Genomic DNA, 23,192 nt, shown 5'->3' on the forward strand with positions numbered 1-23,192 from the left:
TTAGCCTGTTTGACTGAAGTGGTAATTTGACAAGACGTGTCTTCACTGTCATTCAGATTGTGGAACAGAGCTCTTAGCATATGCTGGGTTCATTCTCTCTGCCATCTCCATCTCCTCTTTGTGAAACGTTGCCTACCCCGTGGATATACGCCTCCTTAAAGATTAAGAAGAAGAAGAAGAAAACCACATAATCCTGAGAGTCAAGAGGGCACGTGCTTAAATCTACAATGAATTGGTGAGTTCCTAGGAGTCAAGACAAACTTCAGTGTCAGCAGGAGCTCTCTGGGGACAGGAAGGGGCAAGAAATCAAGACAGAGTAGCACAGATTCTGCTGGCAGAGGCCCCTGCCTATTTCTATAAATCAATTCCAAAGAGTTAATTCCTCATCGAGAATGATGACTGAAAAGTTCATAGACCTGGCACGAGGCTGGCTGGTGAGGGACCAAGTCTGTTAAAATGTTTATATGCTTTGTCCCAAAGGTTGAAAGCAGGGGATCAAAAACAGGGAAGACTCTTTTGTGCACTTCTGGCCGTGGGTGCTGCCCTGGCCACCCAAGACCCCAGACAAGCATGTTGAACTCCAGACATTCTGGGAAATTGGGGCCAGCCAAAATCTGGATTTTGTACTAATAAAACTTAGTGATTAAGAGTATGAATTTTAAGATGATGTGGTATATATATATATATATACACACACACACACACACACACACACACACACACACACACACACACACACTAGAATATTGCTCAGCCATTAAAAAGAATGAAATAATGCCATTTGCAACAACATGGATGGACCTGGAAGTTATCATACAAAGTGAAGTAAGCCAGACAAAGACACATATCATATGATATGACTTATAGGTGGAATCTAAAAAAATGATACAAATGAACTTATTTGAAAAACAGATATATACTCACAGACATAAGAAACAAACTAATGGATCATGAGGGGTAGAGCCTTGGGTGCTCCAGGATCGTGATGAGTTGTGGCAGTGATAGGGGAGGATGGGGGTGTTGGCTGCTTCTTCTAGATGCTAGGGAATGCAGCTGGGCCTGGATCCAAAGCATTCTCTCCATATCGACAAGGCCCAGAGAACAACACCTGGCTGGAGGACCAAACAGAGTGCAGAAGGCCAGCCACCCTGTGCCTTTGGATTGGGGAATTTAACCCATTTACATGTAAGCCGTGTGGCTGACAGGGTCTTGGTGCTCCTGTCAGGTGTCTGGTCTAAGCCTCTGAGGTGGGAGAGCCGAGTCAAGATATGGGACCACCAGAGACCTCCAGGTCCCACGTAATATCAATCAGCGAAGGCTCTCCCAGAGATCTCTGTCTCAGTGCTAAGACCCAGCTCCACTCAATGACCAGCAAACTCCAGTGCTGGACACCCCATGCCAAACAAATAATAAGACAGGAACACAACCCCACCCATTAGCAGAGAGTCTGCCTAAAATCATAATAAGTTCACAGACACACCAAAACACACCACCGGAGACAGTCCTGCCCACTAGAAAGACAAGATCCAGCCTCATCCACTAGAACACAGGCACCAGTCCTCTCCACCAGGAAGCTTACACAACCCACTGAAACAACCTTACCCACTGGGGGAAGACACCAAAAACAATGGGAACTACAAACCTGCAGCCTGTGAACAGGAGACCCCAAACACAGTAAATTAAACAAAATGAGAAGACAGAGATATATGCAGCAGATTAAGGAGCAAAGTAAAAACCCACCAGACCAAACAAAGGACAAGGAAATAGGCAGTCTACCTGAAAAAGAATTCAGAGTAAAGATGGTAAAGATGATCCAAAATCTTGGAAATAGAATGGAGAAAATACAAGAAATGTTTAACAAGGACCTAGAAGAACTAAAGGGCAAACAAACAATGATGAACAACACAATAAATGAAATTTAAAATTATCTGGAAGGAATCAATAGCAGAATAAAGGAGGCAGAAGAATGGATAAGTGACCAAGAAGATAAAATAGTGGAAATAACTACTGCAGAGCAGAATAAAGAAAAAAGAATGAAAAGAATTGAGGACAATCTCAGAGAACTCTGGGACAACATTAAATGCACCAATATTCGAATTATAGGGGTGCCAGAAGAAGAAGAGAAAAAGAAAGGAATTGAGAAAATATTTGAAGAGATTTTAGTTGAAAACTTCCATAATATGGGAAAGGAAATAGTTAATCAACTCCAGGAAGCACAGAGAGTCCCATACAGGGTAAATCCAAGGAGAAACACACCAAGACAAATATTAATCAAACTATAAAAAATTAAATACAAAGAAAAAAATTAAAAGCAGCAAGGGAAAAGCAACAAAAAACATACAAGGGAGTCCCCATAAGGTTATCAGCTGATCTTTCAGCAGAAATCTGCAAGCCAGAAGGGAGTGGCAGGACATATTTAAAGTGATGAAAGGGAAAACCTATGACCGAGAACTCTACCCAGCAAGGACCTCTTTCAGATTCAATGGAGAAATTAAAACCTTTACAGACAAGCAAAAACTAAGAGAATTCAGCACCACCAAACCAGCTTTACAAAACATGTTAAAGGAACTTCTCTAGACAGGAAACACAAGAGAAGGAACAGACCTACAATAACAAACCTAAAACAGTTAAGAAAATGGTAATAGGAACATACATATCCATAGTTACCTTAAATGTAAATGGATTAAATGATCCAAACAAAAGACATAGACTGGCTGAATGGATACAAAAACAAGACCAATATATATGTTGTATACAAGAGACCCACTTCAGACCTAATGACACACACAGACTGTAAGTGAGGGAATAGAAAAGGATATTCCATGCAAAGGGAAATGAAAAGAAAGCTGGCATAGCAATATTCATATTTGATAAAATAGACTTTAAAATAAAGACTATTACAAGAGAAAAAAAGGACACTACATAATGATCAAGGGATCAATCCAAGAAGAAGATATAACAATTGTAAATATTTATGCACCCAACATGGAGCACCTCAGTACATAAGGCAAATGGTAGCAACCATAAAAGGGGAAATCGACAATAACACAATAATAGTAGGCAACTTAACACCCCACTTTCACCAGTGGGCAGATCATCCAAAATGAAAATAAACAAGGAAACACAAGCTTTAAATAACACATTAAACAAGATAGACTTAATTGATATGTATAGGACATTCCATCCAAAAACAACAGAATACACTTTCTTCTCAAGTGCTCATGGAACATTCTCCAGGATAGATCATATCTTGGGTCACAAATCAAGCCTTGGTAAATTTAAGAAAATTGAAATCGTTCAAGTATCTTTCCCGACTACAACGCTATGAGACTGGCTGTCAATTACAGGAAAAAAACTGTAAAAAATACAAACACACGGAGGCTAAACAATGTACTACTAAATAACCAAGAGATCAGTGAAGAAATCAATGAGGAAATAAAAAAATACATAGAAACAAATGACAATGAATACACGACAACCAAAAACCTATGGAATGCAGCAAAAGCAGTTCGAAGAGGGAAGTTATAGCATCACAACCCTACCTCAGAAAACAAGAAAAATCTCAAGTAAACAACCTAACCTTACACCTAAAACAATTAGAGAAAGAAGAAGAAAAATACCCCCCAAAGTTAGCAGAAGGAAAAAAAAAACATAAAAATCCAATCAGAAATAAATGGAAAAGAAATGAAGGAAACAGTAGCAAAGATCAATAAAACTAAAAGCTGGTTCTTTGAGAAGATAAACAAAATTGATAAACCATTACCCAGACTCATCAAGAAAAAAAGGGAGAAGACTCAAAGAAACAGAATTAGGAATGAAAAAGGAGAACTAACAACTGACACTGCAGAAATACAAAGGATCATGAGAGATTACTACCAGCAACTATATGCCAATAAAATGGACAACCTGGAAGAAATGGACAAATTCTTAGAAAAGCACAACCTTCCGAGACTGAACCAGGAAGAAATAGAAAATACAAACAGACCAATCACAAGCACTGAAATTGAGACTGTGATTAAAAATCTTCCAACAAATAAAAGCTCAGGACCAGATGGCTTCACAGGCAAATTCTATCAAACATTTAGAGAAGAGCTAACACCTATCCTTCTCAAACTCTTCCAAAATATAACAGAGGGAGGAACACTCCCAAACTCATTCTACGAGGCCACCATCACCCTGATGCCAAAACCAGACAAAGATGTCACAAAAAAAGAAAACTACAGGCCAATATGACTGATGAACATAGTTGCAAAAATCCTCAAGAAAATACTAGCAAACAGAATCCAACAGCACAATAAAAGGATCATAGACCATGATCAAATGGGGTTTATCCTAGGAATGAAAGGATTATTCAATATCAGCAAATCAATCAATGTGATACACCATATTAACAAACTGAAGGATAAAAACCATGTGATCATCTCAGTAGATGCAGAAAAAGCTTTCGACAATATTCAACACACATTTATAAAAAAAAAACCCTCTAGAAAGTCGGCATAGTGGGAACTTACCTCAACATAATAAAGGCCGTGTATGTCAAACCCACAGCCAACATCATTCTCAGTGGTGAAAAACTGAATCCATTTCCTCTAAGATCAGGAACAAGACAAGGTTGTCCACTCTCACCACTATTACTCAACATAGTTTTGGAAGTTTTAGCCACAGCAATCAGAGAAGAAAAAGAAATAAAAGAATCCAAATCAGAAAAGAAGAAGTAAAACTGTCACTGTTTACATATGACATGATACTATACATAGAGAAATCTAAAGATGCTACAGAAAACTAATAGAGCTAATCAATGAATTTGGTAAAGTAGCAGGTTATAAAATTAATACACAGAAATCTCTTGTATTCCTATACACTAATGATGAAAAATCTGAAAAAGAAATTAAGGAAACACTCCCTTTTACCATTGCAACAAAAAGAATAAAATACCTAGGAATAAACCTACCTAAGGAGGTAAAAGAACTGTCCTCAGAAAACCATAAGACACTGATGAGAGAAATTAAAGATGATGTAAAGAGATGGAGTGATATAGCACGTTCTTGGATTAGAAGAATCAACATTGTGCAAATGACTAAACTACCCAAATAAATCTACAGATTGAACGCAATCCCTATCAAACTACCAATGGCATTTTTCACAGAACTAGAACAAAAAAAATCAGTTTGTATGGAAACCCAAAAGACCCCAAAGAAAGAAATTCATTGCCAAAGAAATCTTGAGAAAGAAAAACGGAGCTGGAGGAATCAGGTGTCCCTGACTTCAGACTATACTACAAACCTACAGTAATCAAGACAGTATGGTACTGGCACAAAAACAGAAATATAGATCAATGGAAAACAATAGAAAGCTCAGAGGTAAACCCACGTAAATATGGTCACATTATCTTTGATAAAGAAGGCAAGAATATACAATGGAGAAAAGACAGCCTCTTCAGTAAGTGGTGCTTGGAAAACTGGAACGAAATTAGGACACTCCCTAACACCATACACAAAAATAAACTCAAAATGGATTAAAGACCGAAATGTAAGGCCAGACACTATAAAACTCTTAGAGAAAAACATAGGCAGAACACTCTATGACATAAATCACAGAAAGATCTTTTTTTGACCCACCTCCTAGATCAATGGGAATAAAAACAGAAATAAACACATGGGACCTAATGAAACTTAAAAGCTTTTGCACTGGGCTTCCCTGGTGACGCAGTGGTTGAGAGTCCACCTGCCGATGCAGGGGACATGGGTTCGTGCCCCGGTCCGGGAAGATCCCACATGCTGCGGAGAAGCTGGGCCCATGATCCATGGCCGCTGAGCCTGCACGTCCGGAGCCTGTGCTCCACAATGGGAGATGCCACAACAGTGAGAGACACACGTACTGAAAAAAAAAAAAAAAAAAAACACCTTTTGCACAGCAAAGGAAACAATAAACAAGATGAAAAGTCAACCCTCAGAATGGGAGAAAATATATGCAAATGAAGCAACTGACAAAGGATTAATCTCCAAAATACACAAGCAGCTCATGCAGCTCAATATCAAAGAAACAAACAACCCAATCCAAAAATGGGCAGAAGACCTAAATAGACATTTCTCCAAAGAAGATATACAGATGGCCAACAAACACATGAAAGGATGCTCGACATCACTAATCATTAGAGAAATGCAAATCAAAACTACAATGAGGTATCACCTCACACCGGTAAGAATAGCCATCATCAAAAATCTATGAACGATGGGCTTCCCTGGTGGCGCAGTGGTTGCGAGTCCGCCTGCTGATGCAGGGGACGCGGGTTCGTGCCCCGGTCTGGGAAGATCCCACATGCCGCGGAGCGGCTGGGCCCGTGAGCCATGGCCGCTGAGCCTGCGCGTCCGGAGCCTGTGCTCCGCAACGGGAGAGGCCACAGCAGTGAGAAGCCCACGTACCGCAAAAAAAAAAAAAAAAAAAAAAAAAAATCTATGAACGATAACACTAGAGAGGATGTGGATAAAAGGGAACCCTCTTGCACTGTTGGTGGGAATGTGAATTGATACAGCCACTATGGAGAACAGTATGGAGGTTCCTTAAAAAATTAAAAATAGAACTACCATACGACCCAGCAATCTCACTACTGAGCATATACCCTGAGAAAACCATAATTCAAAAAGAGTCATGTACCACAATGTTCATTGCAGCACTATTTACAATAGCCAGGAGATGGAAGCAACCTAAGTGTCCATCGACAGATGAATGGATAAAGAAGATGTGGCACATACATACAATGGAATATTACTCAGCCTTAAAAAGAAATGAAATTGAGTTATTTGTAGTGAGGTGGATGTATCTAGAGACTGTCATACAGAGTGAAGTAAGTCAGAAAGAGAAAAACAAATACCGTATGCTAACACATATATATGGGATCAAAAAAAAAAACCCAAAAAGAACAAAGGGGCAGGACAGAAATAAGGGTGCAGATGTAGAGAATGGACTTGAGGACACGGGGAGGGGAAAGGGTGAGCTGGGATGAAGTGAGAGGGTGGCATGGACATATATACACTACCATATGTAAAATAGATAGCTAGTGGGAAGCAGCCGCATAGCACAGGGAGATCAGCTCCATGCTTTGTGACCACCTAGAGGGGTGGGATAGAGAGGGCAGGTGGGAGTCACAAGAGGGAGGGGATATGGGGATATATGTATATGTATAGCTGATTCACTTTGTTATACAGCAGCAACTAACACAACAATGTAAAGCAATTATACTCCAATAAAGATGTTAAAAAAAACTTATGGTTACTAAAGAGGAATGGGGGAGGGATAAATTAGGAGTTTGGGATTAACATATACACATTAGTACATATAAAATAGATAACCAACAAGGTCCTACTGTATAGCCCTGGGAACTATACTCAATATCTTGTAATAACCTATAAGTGAAAAGAATCTGAAAAAGAATATATATATATATATATACACACACACATATATATATAAAACTGAAATACTTTGCCATACACCTGAAACTAATACAACATTGTAAATCAACTCTATTTCATTAAAAAAAAGAAAAGTATGGGTTTTAAAACCAGAACCACCAGAAATTTTAGCTTGCAAACTTGGGCAAGGTATATGTCTTCTCCATCTATAAAATGGGGATGATAATACCAATCTTGGAGTGCTCAGTGAATGGTAGCTGTTATTATGAGTATATCAGGCAACTTCCCGGTCCCTATGGGAGACAATTGTATGATCTGGAATTGAGGGTTTATGTAAGAATCGTGTTGACCAACCGGGGAAACAGGAAACGAAAAAAAGGATTCGTCTATTAATGCTTATTTGAAACTGTGATCCTCTCCTGGGACTCGTCCTCCTTAATGCTTGGCTCAGCCCTGTTGGACCCTGTCCTCTAGAGCCCTTGTAAGCACACAGGTCCCCTGGTGGGGAGGCTGGAGAGCAGGTGCATATCTGCCTCTGAGAAATCTTTGAATTTGTTGTTAGAATTCACTGCATGGTCTTCTCTGTATACATTCCCAACAAACATTTGAGTAAGCAGTGTGCCAGGCATCACTCTGCACAGAAGGATACAAAGATGAAGGGGAGGTGACCCCTGCCCTGAGGACCTGCCCAGGGTGTAGGATGGATACAGACAGGGAAATGAATAGCAGGGAAGCCAGGTGAGGAGTGCTGTGATGGAGGTAAGCAGAGTGTGTGCTCCATGGGACAAAGGAGGGTGCACCTCATGTGACGTAGGCTGACTCCAGAAGCCTGCCTTTCGGGGCTGGCTGAAGCCCTCCTTCATTATGAAGACTTCACCAGCCAGATAAGACTTTTTTCCCATCCCAGTGTCCCCACAGTACCACCCACCTTAGCATTTAAATATTTTGTTTCTTTCATGTTTATTTTTTTCTTCTGAACCAGAATCAAATGAGGAGTAAACTAAATGAGAGGATACTCATAAAGTACCTGACACCCAGTTGATGTGCAACAAAAGCTAGTTTCCTTTTATTCCTTCCCTCCTTGAGGGTGGTGTCTATGTCATAGATTTGGTTGAACCATATGAAATTACCATGTTTGTAGGTCTAAGGTAGTTGAACATTGGTAGTTTCATATGGTTCAAGTTCATATTTTATTCATTGACCCAAAGCTGCTTGATGGATTCATGGATTTAGCTTAGAAGAAAAAGTTTCTTCCTGGCAATGACTGAGGGAAGATGAGCAGCCTTGTTCTGTATATCCAGCATGATATGAACATCAAATACATGTGAGGTATACTCCAATAAAGATGTTGAAAAAAAAAACACAACTACTTATGTAATTTACATTAAAAAAAATACATGTGAGGCACCATACAAGGACCTGCGGGTATAGAGAGAGAAGGTCCCTGCTCTGCAGAAGCTGACCATCCACAGAAGAGATAGACAAGGAAGGTTGCAGTTCAACATGGTGACTAATGTATCAAAACCCCAAATAATGTGCTACGGAAATGCCAGAAGGGGAGCTTGATCTTGGGAAAATCTTACAGAAGGTCAGGGAGGGGGGCGTGGGAACTGAGCCTAAGAGCTGCAGAGGCAGCCTTCTTAACAAGGCTGGGGATCCGGGCACAGGGAGTAACAGAGATGGGAGAGCCACAGACAGCAGTGTTAAGGAACAAGTGGACCAATGTCTCCAAAACAAATATGAAATCACAAATCCAAGTATGTTTTTATAGATCTTTAAAAAGAAACCAGGGCTTCTAACTGGAGAAACTCAGGATCCGGCTTGCTAGGAAGATGAACAAGATCCCTCTCCCACTTGCAAAGGAGTTGATGTGCCCTTCCCCCAGGCAGAGAGTCTTCGAGGAGGTCCAGGCTGTCAGTGACTGGAATTTCCACAGGGCCACCCTTCCCCTCCACCCTCCCATTAACTGCAAGCAATAGGCTCTGCTCCTACAGGAAAGAGGCAGTTTCTTTGTCTTCCTTCTCATGGCCACACTGCTAGCCCAGGCTCGGGATAGCAACTCTATGTCTTATTGATGTTTCCCTGGGTGGGCGAGGCAGGGGACTGGTGGCGTTCTGTCGGACACAGGCTGGCTAAACCATAAATTGCTCTGGGTCATTTGTACTGGCTTCTGCCCTCCCTGCATCTCACCTCCCATCTCCAAGGGCTTCGTTAATGCAGGCAGGCTACCCCTCATCCTGACTGTCCTGGGGCCAGGCCGCATTCCTCCAACCGGGCTGAGGTTGCAGAACCTCCAAGGAGGTGACTGGAAAGGCACAGATATGGGGAGAAATGTAGAAACTGGGAGGGAGCCAAGTCCCAGGGAAGAGGGGTCCCAGGCAACCCCTGGAGCATAGGCATTTCCTGAGTGCAGGACAGAGTTGGGGAAGAGGCCTGAGAAAGGAGGCAGGTCTCTTTATAAGTTCCTCCTGTGTGGCTGACTCTTGGAATTTTTCCATAGAATAACTACATATATACAAAATAGCATCTGTAGTTTCCTAATGAAACATTTTGTCAAAGGACTTTTAGCCCGAGCTGAGCGGTCCGATGCTTCTCAGTCCCTCCTCTTCCCCACCACCCTCATCCCAGATGAATGTTTCAGCAGGGCACCCGTGTTCTCAGTAAATATACCAGGACAAATTGTTTGCTATAGCCCCTGCTCAAATCCACCTTACATGGTAATATTTTAAAGTTGATTGGATCTTAACATTGTAAGAGGTCCCTGGTGTCATGACTTTGCTGGCATTATCAGCTCAGCCATTGTCTTACCAAGCAATCTCTTACTGAAACACAGGGCTCCCAGACTCCACCCCAAGCAAAGACTGCCCAGAGGGAGCTGCACCAGGCACCCACGGGGCAAGGCTCACTTAAGAATCAAGAAATGGTAAAGAATGAGGCTGCCTCTCCTAGCCCGCACGCATGACCTTGGGAGTGAAGAACTCTCCTTGCAGCATCAAGGGATGCTCCAGGCGTTTTTCTTCCTCTCCCTTCTTTTTCCTTTTTTTTTTTTTCTTTTTTTTTTTTTTTTTTGGATATGCCCGTTGACAGTGTCATCTCTCAACTTGATAAACTTGTCAGAAGGAGCTCCGGGAAAGTGTAACACGGAGGTTGGAGTGATTGCTGAGTATGCAGGGAGAAGGGGCTGGGGAGATGTGGGAGGCGCCGGGACATTAGCCCGGGGACAGGCAGCTGTTCTGGGGTGTTCCTGGGCTGGAGGGCAATGCACATCACCCCCATGGTGCACTCTTCGCAGGCCAGGATGAGGGAGGAGGGAAAGAGAGCTTCAGGGACCAAAATGTGATGGGAACGAAGGGAGGTGTGGGTGGACAGTGCCCGCCAAAAAGCATGTGAGCCTGCATATGCAGGCTCCGGTGTTGTGACACTGTGTGTTGCGTGTGTGGGGCATGCAGAAGACAGGCCATGTGAAGCTGTGGGGAGGTAGCTGGGCATAAAGGCAGGATGGAAGGTGAAAGGCAAAGGGCAGTAGAAATCTCTTGATAAAGCAAATTGGAAACTATGACTTGGGTGTCTTTTTGGAACACTTCTACTAATTTCTCCCTGAAAGATCTTTTCAGATACCCACCTGGAATCCATAATCATCCATAATTGTGGAAGTTTACACTAAAAATTCTCCTTTGAGTATACAGTGTAAGGAAGCTAGTGATCGCTGTACTTCTGAGCCTTACACGTTGTTTTATGTCATGGCATTTTGTTGACATTAATCGAAGAACAAAGGTTGATTCAGTGAATGAAACTAAGAACCTCACTTTTGCCTGACCTAATGTGATAGGACGTGGGGAAAATCCACACAAAATGAGTAATACGGGGGAGGGGGTAGAAAGATCTGAATTTGAATACCACCTTTGTCCAAATTACCTCTCCTCTTCAGTCCTCAGTTTTTCCATCTGTACAATGGGAGATCTGAAAATTCATCACAGAGGACATTATCCAATATTCTAACTAGTAGATAAAAATACCAAATGCTGTCCTGGGGATCAGTGCAACAATGCAAATGAAAGACACTTGTAAATTGCAAGCACGGTACAAATTCAGGAAGACAGTCCGATCTCCTCCACTGGGATGGATTCCCCTTATTATGGGCTCCTACAGCACCCTGTACTAACCCCCTTATTGCACTGACACCCCACTTTCACTTTTTTCTCTCTGGAGGGAAGGACCTGGAGATCTGTCAAAAGAACAGGTTCCCTCTTTTTTCCTGTACAATTTAGTAGTATTAAACTTCTGCCCCAGTGACTCCAAGTGATTAGAACACATCTCAGACACTGCCTTGAAAAGTCGAGGTCAAGTAATTCACCTCACCTGGGAAGTGCAATAATTGCTCTATGGTGCCCTGCCTAGAGTGTGATATTTATATTATAAGATAGGATTTAGGTCTAAAAATAAGGGAAGTTGTCAGAGTTCAGGATTATTGATACAAGTGTGAGTGACAACACTGACAGCTAATGTGAAGAGTTTTAGTTGTGTCCAGGTTTCTAAACTGGGAGGGAGGTAAAATTAATAAATTAGGTCACTGACAAAACCCCGGGAGGGAAGGAATCCTCATCCCAGCTCACTGACTCACATTTTTGGCCTTCACATAAAGAGAACTGCATTTTGGAAGCACCATGGAACTAAATACACACACCTACCACACAGGGATAAAGCAGCTACTGTCATTAATATATTAAAAGTCATTGATGAGTTCTACTTAATCCATATGGTTCAATCAATAATATGGTTTAAAAAAGTGACCCCATTATTCTCTGGAGATAACCCCTGTGCAAATTATTATAACACCACAGAGTTTGGATTGTCAGTGTGCTGTAACAGGAAACAGCAGTCAGAAGGCGGAGATTTGGGACCATGTTCCCACTTTTGATCAACCAGTCTCGTGACCTCTGTGCCTCAGTTTCCTCAACCGCAAAATGAGGGGGTTGGACCAGAGGACCTCTAAGGTCCCATTCAGTTTTGTGATTCTGAGGTTCAATTCTGAGTATGATTTCATTGGCCTTTTTGATGCAGACGGCATTTCAGGATCCTGCAGTGCATGTGGTCGCCATTTTGAACATCAGTGGCCTTTGTCTGGGAGACTGTCAGCTGATGGAGAGGCCTGATTAATAGGATGAGAGATCACAGGGCTGACTGTTGTCACTTTCTTCTTTTCTGCAGCACTTCTACCCTTGGGGAGCTAAATAAGACTGGTCAGTTTTGCTTTCTTTCTCTTTTTTTTTTTTTTTTCTTATTTTCTAGTTTTTATCGACACCTCCAGCAGAGATTTTGGTTTTTCATTTCCTTTCACTGCAGGTTTCAATCTTCCCCACTCCCAAAACAATATTTCCTATCCTATTGCATTAAAAAAAAAAAAAGAAAGAAAAAGCTTAAAATTGGCTCTGCCTCCTTAAGCTTTTGGAAACTTTTACTGTGCATGTCTACAAAACCTAAATTTGGAGACTGCACTATTTGGTGGTATCTCTTTGCCTCAGAGAAATCTTCTAGCTTTTTTCCATTTCAAAGCCCTTGGGTCCATACAAATTCTCTTGGAGAGAGAGTTTTTTTCCCCCCTTAGCAAAAATTCAGGTTTGTCACCGGGAGAGAAGAGGGTTTTCTGTGGAAAATCTTCCTCATGCTGGTTATAAAGTCACTCACATCTCAGTGTGAACTCTGCTAACTTGCCCCCGTTGTCTTTGTGAGTGAGAAGTGAAATCCACACAAAGGTATAAAGAGCTGATCCATATAAAGATTGTTCTCTGGATTTCCATTGGGCAGCAGCTTTCTGATGACTGCATCTTTGCTGCAGACAGCTGTGTAATTTAGACAACAGCAGGGCTCCAGATGTGCTGGGACTTGCTAGGCAACAGACTTAGAAGTTTGGCCAAATCAGCCCCAGATCATCACCAGAGAAGGGGAAAATAATGCAGGGCTGGTTCAGAGTTTTTGTGGCATTCAGGGGCTGGAGGATTAACCCAGTGGACAGAAAGGCAATGAATTGGGATAGAAAGTCTATTTCTCACCTAATGTGTGAAGTCTTTTCTTTGCCTGTAAGAAACTTTCATTGGAGAATAGAGTTGAAAGGGCCCACCTAGAGAGGTAGAATAGCACAGTGGTTAGAAATCTGGGCTCATGAGTCCAGCAGACCTCAGTTTGAATCTTGGCCTTGCCTCTGACTAGTTGTGTGACCTTGGGCTACTTTATAGAGTTGATGCTTACAAGGCAATTAGATCATGCTTAACACATTTAATCATAGTAGCCCCTTCTTTTACAAGGAGGAATTTAACAACCAGCAAGACATTCTGTCTAGATGAAGATGAGCTAGCAGGAAGTAAAGATTGGTCTAAAATCCAGTTCTCCTAACTCCCCATTCAGTGTTCTTCCACTATACCAGTCTCCAAAATGGTTGAGTAACTCTCCTGAGGCATCTGGAATTGGTCCCATGTGGGTCTTAAGATGGAAAAAACAAATTCGAGAAAGACCCTCACTGCACTACAGTACCTAAGATGGAATTTCTCCGAGTAAGGCTCTTGTTCCTTCTGTATCTCTTCTATCCATACAGAGGATGGGAATAAATGAACCACTAATCTTGAGAGGTAACAGGATCCCAGAAAGAGTCACCTAAACAGTTCTCAGTGGTGTTTTTGCATAAACAAAGTAACTATTCACAGAAGTTCAGGAGAGAAAATCTGTGTGCCCTTCTTAAATGCTTCAGGGTGACCTGGCTTTTCCTTGGACTTTGCTAGAAATCAGGGAGCTATTTGGGGCTTGTGCAATTCTGGCATTCAAAGGGGAACACAGGAAAAGAGCCCCTCAGGTAGGAACAGCAGAGGAACAGATGGTAAAAAGTGTTCTTGGTGTCTCTTGAACATTAACGCCCTGGAAACTTTGTTTTAACTTGGGTTTTTATGGTTACTTTGGGCAACCACAAAGGATAACAGAACGGTGGCAGCAGCAATGCTCGGAGAGAAGAAGCACGTGTCCTAAAGCACTTTACGTACAAAGGCAGGTGGCTTCAGATCGACTGCAGATTACGAAATGGAAAAGCCCATTGTCCTTTTGGACTTTGCGGGGAGTCAGGAGTAAATAATACTTCTCGTATAGCTTTAGCCCCATGCTATCTTAATTGCAATCTCTGGTGAGATTTGGAGTTATGCGTTTTTAACAAGCAAACCATAAAATAAGGTTTAATCTCCCCAGAGCCCTGGAGTTAATTTATCTGCCCACAGGCCAAGATCTTTTTAAAGGTTAAGAATGCTTGGATTTTCTTTCTAGGTCTCTGGGTTGGCTGGAACGCCTGCAGGTTTCTCCTACGGCTGGCAGCTGGAATCTGGCTTTCATCAGCTCTGAAGACCCAGCCCTTAGGAAGCCCTGCAATAAGAATCAGATGTTGGATCCTAAGTATCCACAAACTGGCCTGCCTCCGGATGAGGAGGAATTGGTATTCATCAGAAATATGTCTGTGGCAGAAAATATATTTGATTTAGCCTCAGAAGGCCAGGGATTATTTTTGCTCTGCAATTAGGAGCTGTTGGATTTAGGGGAAATTATTTAACCTCTCTGAGCTTTAGTTTCCTCATCTGTAAAATGGGTATAATCACATCTACCCTAAAATCTTCACGGAATTCTGTGAACGTTAAATGGAATGTGAGTGGCTTTTTCTTTAATAGTAAAGCACAAAATAGTTGTTAAGCTAACTTTCCTATGTAGCTATTCAAGCAAGTGGAATTTGCTGCTTTCATCAAAGGAAGTATTTTCCATGGAGCCATGCTGCAGAAAGAAGTTCCAGAGTATTCAGAGGACGTCTAAAACACAATCCTGATTCCCAGCTGGTCAGCATAGGTTCACTGCCAAAATATAAAGAGCACAGGTTATCACACAGCTCTAGGGTCTACCTGCAGAATTAATATACATATATCATCTCCATCACTCAGCTCAGCAGGGCCACCTGCCCTGGTCAGAACACCTTTCCTGCCCTTGCCAACCTCAAGGGGATGCAATGACTAATCCGGATCCATCAGTTGGGGGTGTACTCTCATTCCTCTGCAAGGCTGTGTCTCAAGGGAACAAAATCAAGGGAGGCTGCCTGCACTCTGGGTGGAGGCAGAGGTGGAGGAGCTCTGGAGAATGGGTTGATGTGGCCCATTATTGACAAACCACTCTGGGGTACCCCATCACCCAGAATTCATACCCTGTGGAATATGGCATCTCCACCTTCAAGTCCTGTTACAAACTGCCCACCTCTCCTTCCTCTCAACACATCAAGTTCTCCCCCCCCACCCAGTCACACCTGCTGTCCTCAGCTCTGATGAGTCTTCTTTCTGGACTGCCTCTCTCTTTTGCTTCCTGCCAAATCATTCACTTATGATATCTCGATCACAAGGCCACAGTTTCGGGAAGCCTTCCCAATTAACCACATCCCTCTCTTGTCCTCATCACCCTTTACGTGCAGTCTCCCTTGGCATTTGTATATTGAGTTGGGTTATATTATGATACCCACATACTGAAAGTCAGCATGGCCGGGGATGGGAATGGGATGGTGCTTGATCAAGGGTCCTCAGGAAAAGCCATTCTGTAGTCCATGCCATGCTTGTTGGAGCTTTGCTGAAATTGTCCACAGGGCCAGGTGTGGGAGGTAAAGAAGTTCATGCCATGGCTCTGGGTTTCTCCTTAGTCTCTCACTGTAGTTTGTTGAAGTGTTCCTAGCTTTTTTGATGGCAAGCCGTGTGGTGAGGATAAAGGATTAGGGAGCATGTATCAAAAGGAAGCAGAGCTGTTCCTCTAAAATACCAGTCTAATCCCATCACCCCACATCTTGAAAGTCTTCCATGATGCCCCATGACACAAAAAAGACACAAAAAAGAAAGGCCGGCTCTTCAGCCTGGTAGACCAGGTCTTGCTCTGCTGCGGCGGCCTCTCTGCAGGGCCTCTCCGTCCCTCCCCTCAGCTCCTCTTGGGCCTCAACAATACCTTCAGGGTTAAAGTACCCCAAACCTGCTGCTACACGAGGCATAGCCCCCATCAGCAACTTCCACCTGTTGCCTCTCTGTCTGGAACATTCCTCTTGCCATCTTTCCAGCCTCCCAAATGTCATGCAGAAATGGCACATCCCCGAGGCTTTTATCAGGCCTCCCCAAGCTGGAATCAAATCTGCCTTCCTGATGCTCCTGGAGCGTGTGGTTTTTTCTAGTACATTTGGGCCCCACCACCGGCGAGTCTGGGAACCCCTGGCATTCAGGGACTCCTTCCCACCTCCCAGCCTGATGCCCAGCACCCAGGAGTCGTCACCACAACCCATGTATGGAGTTGAGTTGAAGTTACTGAATTAAGCTGCAGGACCTCAGGATAAACCCCGCTACCTGCCCAGCTCTGCTACGCCACCCTGCCCTTCCCATCCCTGTTTCAGCGCCTATTTCTTCAAGGATTTGCAGGCCAGGTGGGAAGCTAAGGCCTCCTGTTGGAGACCTGCTCCTGCCTCCTTGGCCTGAGACAGGAGGGGGCAGCTGCTGAAGGAGGGACCAGGAGAAGGGAACCTGCATCCTTCTCTACCTCCTTCTATGCCTCTTCCATTTGCCTTTGTCTGTGGCTTAGGAGCTATTTGAGAGACACCTTGAGACAGCTGGAGAAACAGCAATAATCCAATTAGAGCGTCTGACACTCTGGGCTGGTGGCAGTTTGGTGGGGAGGAGGTGGACATACCAGGGCTCTCTCTGGTTTGGTCTGTGATATGTTTTCCTGGCTGTCGATACCTACAGGGAAAACACCAGCAGTCAGATTCGCAGATAAAAACCAGTGGCCTCTGCTTCCTCCCCGGGGTGTTCTCATGAGAAATTGGTTTCTGGGCAAGGAGGGGACAAGATGCCTTCCTTTTCTTTCCCCACCTCCATGGCATTCAGAAGGGTTTGAAAGAGAAACTCTTGGAGGGAGGAAAAGAGTAAATCAGAGAAACCAGCAGGTTTGAAAGTCAAAACTGTCTCCCCGGCTGAGGGAGCTTTTTCAGGGTGAGGGACTGATTCCTCCCGCCTTTCCTGATTATCCCTCTCCACTGCTGCTACCCGTGCTGCACTTTCCCACTTGCTTCTCTTCCTTTCTCCTTACATCTTTGGTCACTGTTCCCTCTCTGAGAATTTCAAGGGGTCCTCTGGGCCCAAATGAAGCACAGGAACTGTCCCCTGGAAATTAGAACAGAAGAACCCACGATCCAACCGCTACACTTTTCATTAAGGATATCAAAGCTCATGGCGAAAAGTCCTTGATGGATTTGTTATCTCCCAGGAGCAGGGTGCTGCCACTCTCCCAACCACCCCTAGAGAAGTGGCTCCCAGCACCCCTCCCATTCCAACTTATGTCCCCCTCATCCAGCTTTCAGCCCTGTCACCCCATCAACCCCTTCCCAGATGCACCTGAGCTGTCGCCTCCAGCCCCCAACCCTGCCTGGGGCCACGGCTCCGCCACATCCCACGCCAGGCGGGCTTGACTGTGTGGTAGCTGGGAAAAGGGAAATGCTTTTCCCTTCATTATCAGAAAGAGTTTTATTCTGACTGAAGTGAACAATATGAAGAGACACTACAGAGCCCTGGCGGAGGATGAAAAGTTTCTTATATCCACAGAGCCGCACTTCAAAGTGTCCTGTGAGAAGGTTCCACTTTAATTAGGGGGAGGAAATTGTCATGTAACTTAATTAATATCAAAAACATTTTTTTCCCTTAAATACAAGAAAGAAAGATGGCTCCATAGAGAGGGAGAAAGGAACTGACAGCAAATCTGGACAGGCCTGTGCATGAACAGCATAACAATAAACTTTGTTTTGAATGACTCCACATACATCTTAGGTTGATTAAGAACTTGAAAACCACAGTGGGTTCTTTGTGGAATGGAGGTTTTCATTTTCTATGCCAGGACTGGCCTTTGTACAAGATAAAGTGAAGACCTGAGATAGTTATCTGGACATCTCAGAAGAGAAACACAGAGATCCTGTTTTATTTCAATGATTTAAGAAGTACTTGCAGAGAGTGGTTTGGAGAGCTGTGTCATCTGGCTCCTTCATACCCTCCCAGGAGTCTTTTATGGGCACTGTCCCTCCTGCAGGGCTCCACAGCCCTGTCATCACATCTCACCTTCCTTCCTCCCAACACTTCTGGGAAGACTTCTGGGCATTTGCCTGGTTTTTCCTCTCTTTCCACAATCAACCCATCATATCCATTCAGGCTCCTAATTAGCTCTCAAATCTGTCCTCTGCTCTGTTGCCACCATAGGCAGGGCCACCTCCTATCTCTCCCAAATGATCTCCAAGTAGGCTCCTAGCTGGTCTTTCTGTTTTCCCTCTTGTCCACTGGAGTCTATTCTCCACCCAGCAGCCAGAGTGATCTTTTATAAGACAAAGTCATGCCATTCCTCTGCTCAAATCACTTCAATGGCTTCCCATCACTCTTAAGGTTTCTTACCAAGGACCACAAGGCATCATATGGTTTGGCTTATGCCTAAGCCTTTCACCCTTGTTTTCACTGTAGCATGAGTCTTAGTGTCTTGGTCACAGTGTTCCTTCTGTTTGGAACATTCTCCATACCTCCTCCACCAACTGGACCTTGGCCTAACTTCTTCTATACATCTTTTGAGTCACAACTTAAGTGTCATTTACTCTGGGAGGAATTCGAGATACTCACCACCACCCCCCAACACACACACACACACACACACACACACACACACACCCCAAAGTGAAATCCCCATGTGGCAATGCTCACGTGGGCTACTACATTTCTTCTTAACACACATCAGAACTGTAATCAATTAATTGTTTGTGCCAACAGGGTTTGATATTTATCTTTTGCCCTGGACTGTAAGCCAGGGAGAAGCAGAGATAAAGTCTATCTTGTCACATGTGTTTGGTGAGCTGCCTGCACGTCATCATAGCAGACACTGATCTAATCTCTCTCAGGGCATTTCAATCTCATAACAAACTGATAAAGTACGTCATTCTGCTAAACCCATTTTACATAAGTAGAATATTAAGCACAGAGGTTAGATGTTAGCCAAAGTCACACATGGTAACAGATGGTGGGTAGTCTGGTTCCTGGGTCCTGCTTTTTATCACTGGGGTATACTCACATGAAGGAGAATATTCATTTGTGGAAAGCAAGGAAGGAGGGAGGGAGGGAGGGTGTTAGAGGGGTAGGGTAGAAGCAAGGAAGGAATAACTGGCCTAGAAATAGTTGCAGAAGTAACCAGTGGTACCAGGCATAACCTTATGGACCCAGTCCTCAACTCATGGAGGTACCCATTCCTACTTAGCACAATATGTCTTTAACATTCCCAGGAAAATCCCAGCCTCATGAGTTTTCCTAGATATGCCTCTTTATAGAATGAGCATAATCTGAGGATATGTCTTGAGAAAGTTAAGACAATTTTTCTCAGCAATTTTTCTCTCCCCATTCTTTGCCTTCATCCCAACTTCTAGCCCACAAATTTCCTCCAACATGAGGAGAGGCAATAAATTTAGACAGTTGGACCAACAGTTTCCAAACTGTGCACCAAGGTGTCCTGGGTCACACAGTGAACAGTGAACTCACACAGGATGTCTTAATTTTTGGAGGGTAACACAGAGATACTCAGCACCTGCCAGATGCTGAGCAAATTGCTAATGCAAGGAAGTTTATAGTTTTGGCATTAGATCTCACGATTTCCTTTCAATTGGGTCATATCTTTAGGAGGGCAGGTTTTCTGTGGTTGCTGTGATAAAAAGCAAGTACTGCACAAAAATCAATGTAGAACAACAAGTAAAGGCAGTAGTGTCCAAGATTCAAAAAGTTGTGCAGTTCTCAACAAGTACACACATCCCATTAGTAAATAATTATAATTATTTAAGAACAAAATAACCAACAAACAAAAGTCCAGGACCAGACGGCTTCACAGGTGAATTCTATCAAACATTTAGAGAAGAGCTAACACCCATCCTTCTCAAACTATTCCAAAAAATTGCAGAGGAAGGAACACTCCCAAACTCATTTGACGAGGCCACAATCACCCTGATACCAAAATCAGACAAAGATACTACAAAAAAAAGAGAAAATTACGGACCAATATCACTGATGAATATAGATGCAAAAATCCTTAACAAAATACTAGCAAACAGAATCCAATAAAACATTAAAAAGATCATACACCATGATCAAGTGGGATTTATCCCAGGGATGCACACATTCTTCAATATATGCAAATCAATCAATGTGATACACCGTATTAATAAACTGAAGGATAAAAACCATATGATCATCTCAGTAGACGCAGAAAAAGCTCTTGACAAAATTCAACACCCATTTATGATAAAAACTCTCCAGAAAGTGGGCATAGAGGGAACCTACCTCAACATAATAAAGGCCATATATGACAAAACCACAGCCAACATCATTCTCAATGGTGAAAAACTGAAAGCATTTCCTCTAAGATCAGGAACAAGAAAAGGATGTCCACACTTTCCACTATTAATCAACATAGTTTTGGAAGTCCCAGCCATGGCAATCAGAGAAGAAAAAGAAATAAAAGGAATCCAAATTGGAAAAGAAGAAGTAAAACTGTTACCGTTTGCAGATGACATGATACCAATGAAAGATCAGAAAGAAATATTAAGGAAATAATCTCAGTCACCATTGCAACAAAAAGAATAAAACACCTAGGAATAAACCTACCTAAGGAGGTAAAACACCTGTACTCAGAAAACTATAAGACACTGATGAAAGAAATCAAAGATGACACAAACAGATGGAGGGATACACCATGTTCTTGGATTAGAAGAATCAACATTGTGAAGATGACTATACTACCCAAAGCTATCTACAGGTTCAATGCAATCCCTATGAAATTACCAATGGCATTTTTTACAGAACTAGAACAAAAAATCTTAAAATTTATATGGAGACATGAAAGACCCTGAATAGCCAAAGCAGTCTTGAGGGAGAAACAAACGCAGCTGAAGGAATCAGACTCCTTGACTTCAGACTATACTACAAAGCTACAGTAATCAAGACAGTACGGTACTGGCAAAAAAACAGAAATATAGATCAATGGAACAGTAGAGAAAGCCCAGAGATAAATACATGCACATATGGTCACCTTATCTTTGATAAAGGAGACAAGAATATACAATGGAGTAAAGACAGCCTCTTCAATAAGTGGTGCTGGGAAAACTGGACAGCTACATGTAAAAGAATGAATTTAGAACACTCCCTAACACCATACACAAAAATAAACTCAAAATGGATTAAAGACAGAAATGTAAGGTCAGACACTATAAAACTCTTAGAGGAAAACATAGGCAGAACACTCTATGACATAAATCACAGCAAGATCCTCTTGATCCACCTCCTAGAGAAATGGAAATAAAAACAGAAATAAGCAAATGGGACCTAATGAAACTTAAAAGCTTTTGCACAGAGCTTTCCTGGTGGCGCAGTGGTTGAGAGTCCGCCTGCCGATGCAAGGGACACGGGTTTATGGCCCGGTCTGGGAAGATCCCACATGCTGTGGAGTGGCTGGGACCGTGAGCCATGGTCACTGAGCCTGCGCTCCGCAAAGGAGAGGCCACAACAGTGAGAGGCCCGCGTACTGCAAAAAAAAAAAAAAAAAAAAGACAACCCTCAGAATAGGAGAAAATATTTGCAAATGAAGCAACTGACAAAGGATTAATCTCCAAAATATACAAGCAGCTCATGCAGCTCAATATCAAAGAAACAAACAACCCAATCCTATAATGGGCAGAAAACCTAAATAGACATTTCTCCAAAGAAGATATACAGATTGCCAACAAACACATGAAAGGATGCTCAACTTCACTAATCATTAGAGAAATGCAAATCAAAACTACAATGCAGTATAACCTCACACCGGTCAGAATGGCTGTCATCAAAAATATCTACAAACAATAAATGCTGGAGAGGATGTGGAGAAAAGGGAACCCTCCTGCACTGTTGGTGGGAATGTAAATTGATACAGTCACTATGGAGAACAGTATGGAGGTTCCTTACAAAACTAAAAATTGAATTACCATATGACCCAGCAATCCCACTACTGAGCATATACCCAAAGAAAACCATAATTCAAAAAGATACATGCACCCCAATATTCATTGCAGCACTACTTACAATAGCCAGGTCATGGAAGCAACCTAAATGCCCATCGACAGACAAATGGATAAAGAAGTTGTGGTGCATATATACAACTACAATTACTCAACTATAAAAAGGAATGATTGGGGTCTTTTGGAGAGACGTGGATGGACCTAGAGACTGCATACAGAGTGAAGTAAGTAAGAAAGAGAAAAAAATATATCATATATTAATGCACATATGTAGAATCTAGAAAAATGGTACAGATGAACAGGGTTGCAAGGCAAAAATAGAGACACAGATGTACAGAACAAAGGTATGGACCCCAAGGGGGGAAAGTGGGGTAGGGGGGATGAATTGTGAGATTGGGATTGACATATATACACTAATATGCATAAAATAGATAACTAATAAGAACCTGCTGTAGAGGAGACCTTCAATATGGTGTAGGAGTAAGACATGGAGATCACCTTCCTCCCCACAAATATATCAAAACTACATCTACATGTGGAACAACTCCTACAGAACACCTACTGAACACTGTCAGAAGAACTCAGACTTCCCAAAAGGCAAGAAACTCCCCCGTACCTGGTAGGGCAAAAGAAAAAATAAAAAACTGAGACAAAAGAATAAGGACAAGACCTGCACCAGT

This window comes from Hyperoodon ampullatus (genome assembly GCF_949752795.1).
Source record: "Hyperoodon ampullatus genome assembly, chromosome: 7".
Classification (NCBI taxonomy): domain Eukaryota; kingdom Metazoa; phylum Chordata; class Mammalia; order Artiodactyla; family Ziphiidae; genus Hyperoodon; species Hyperoodon ampullatus.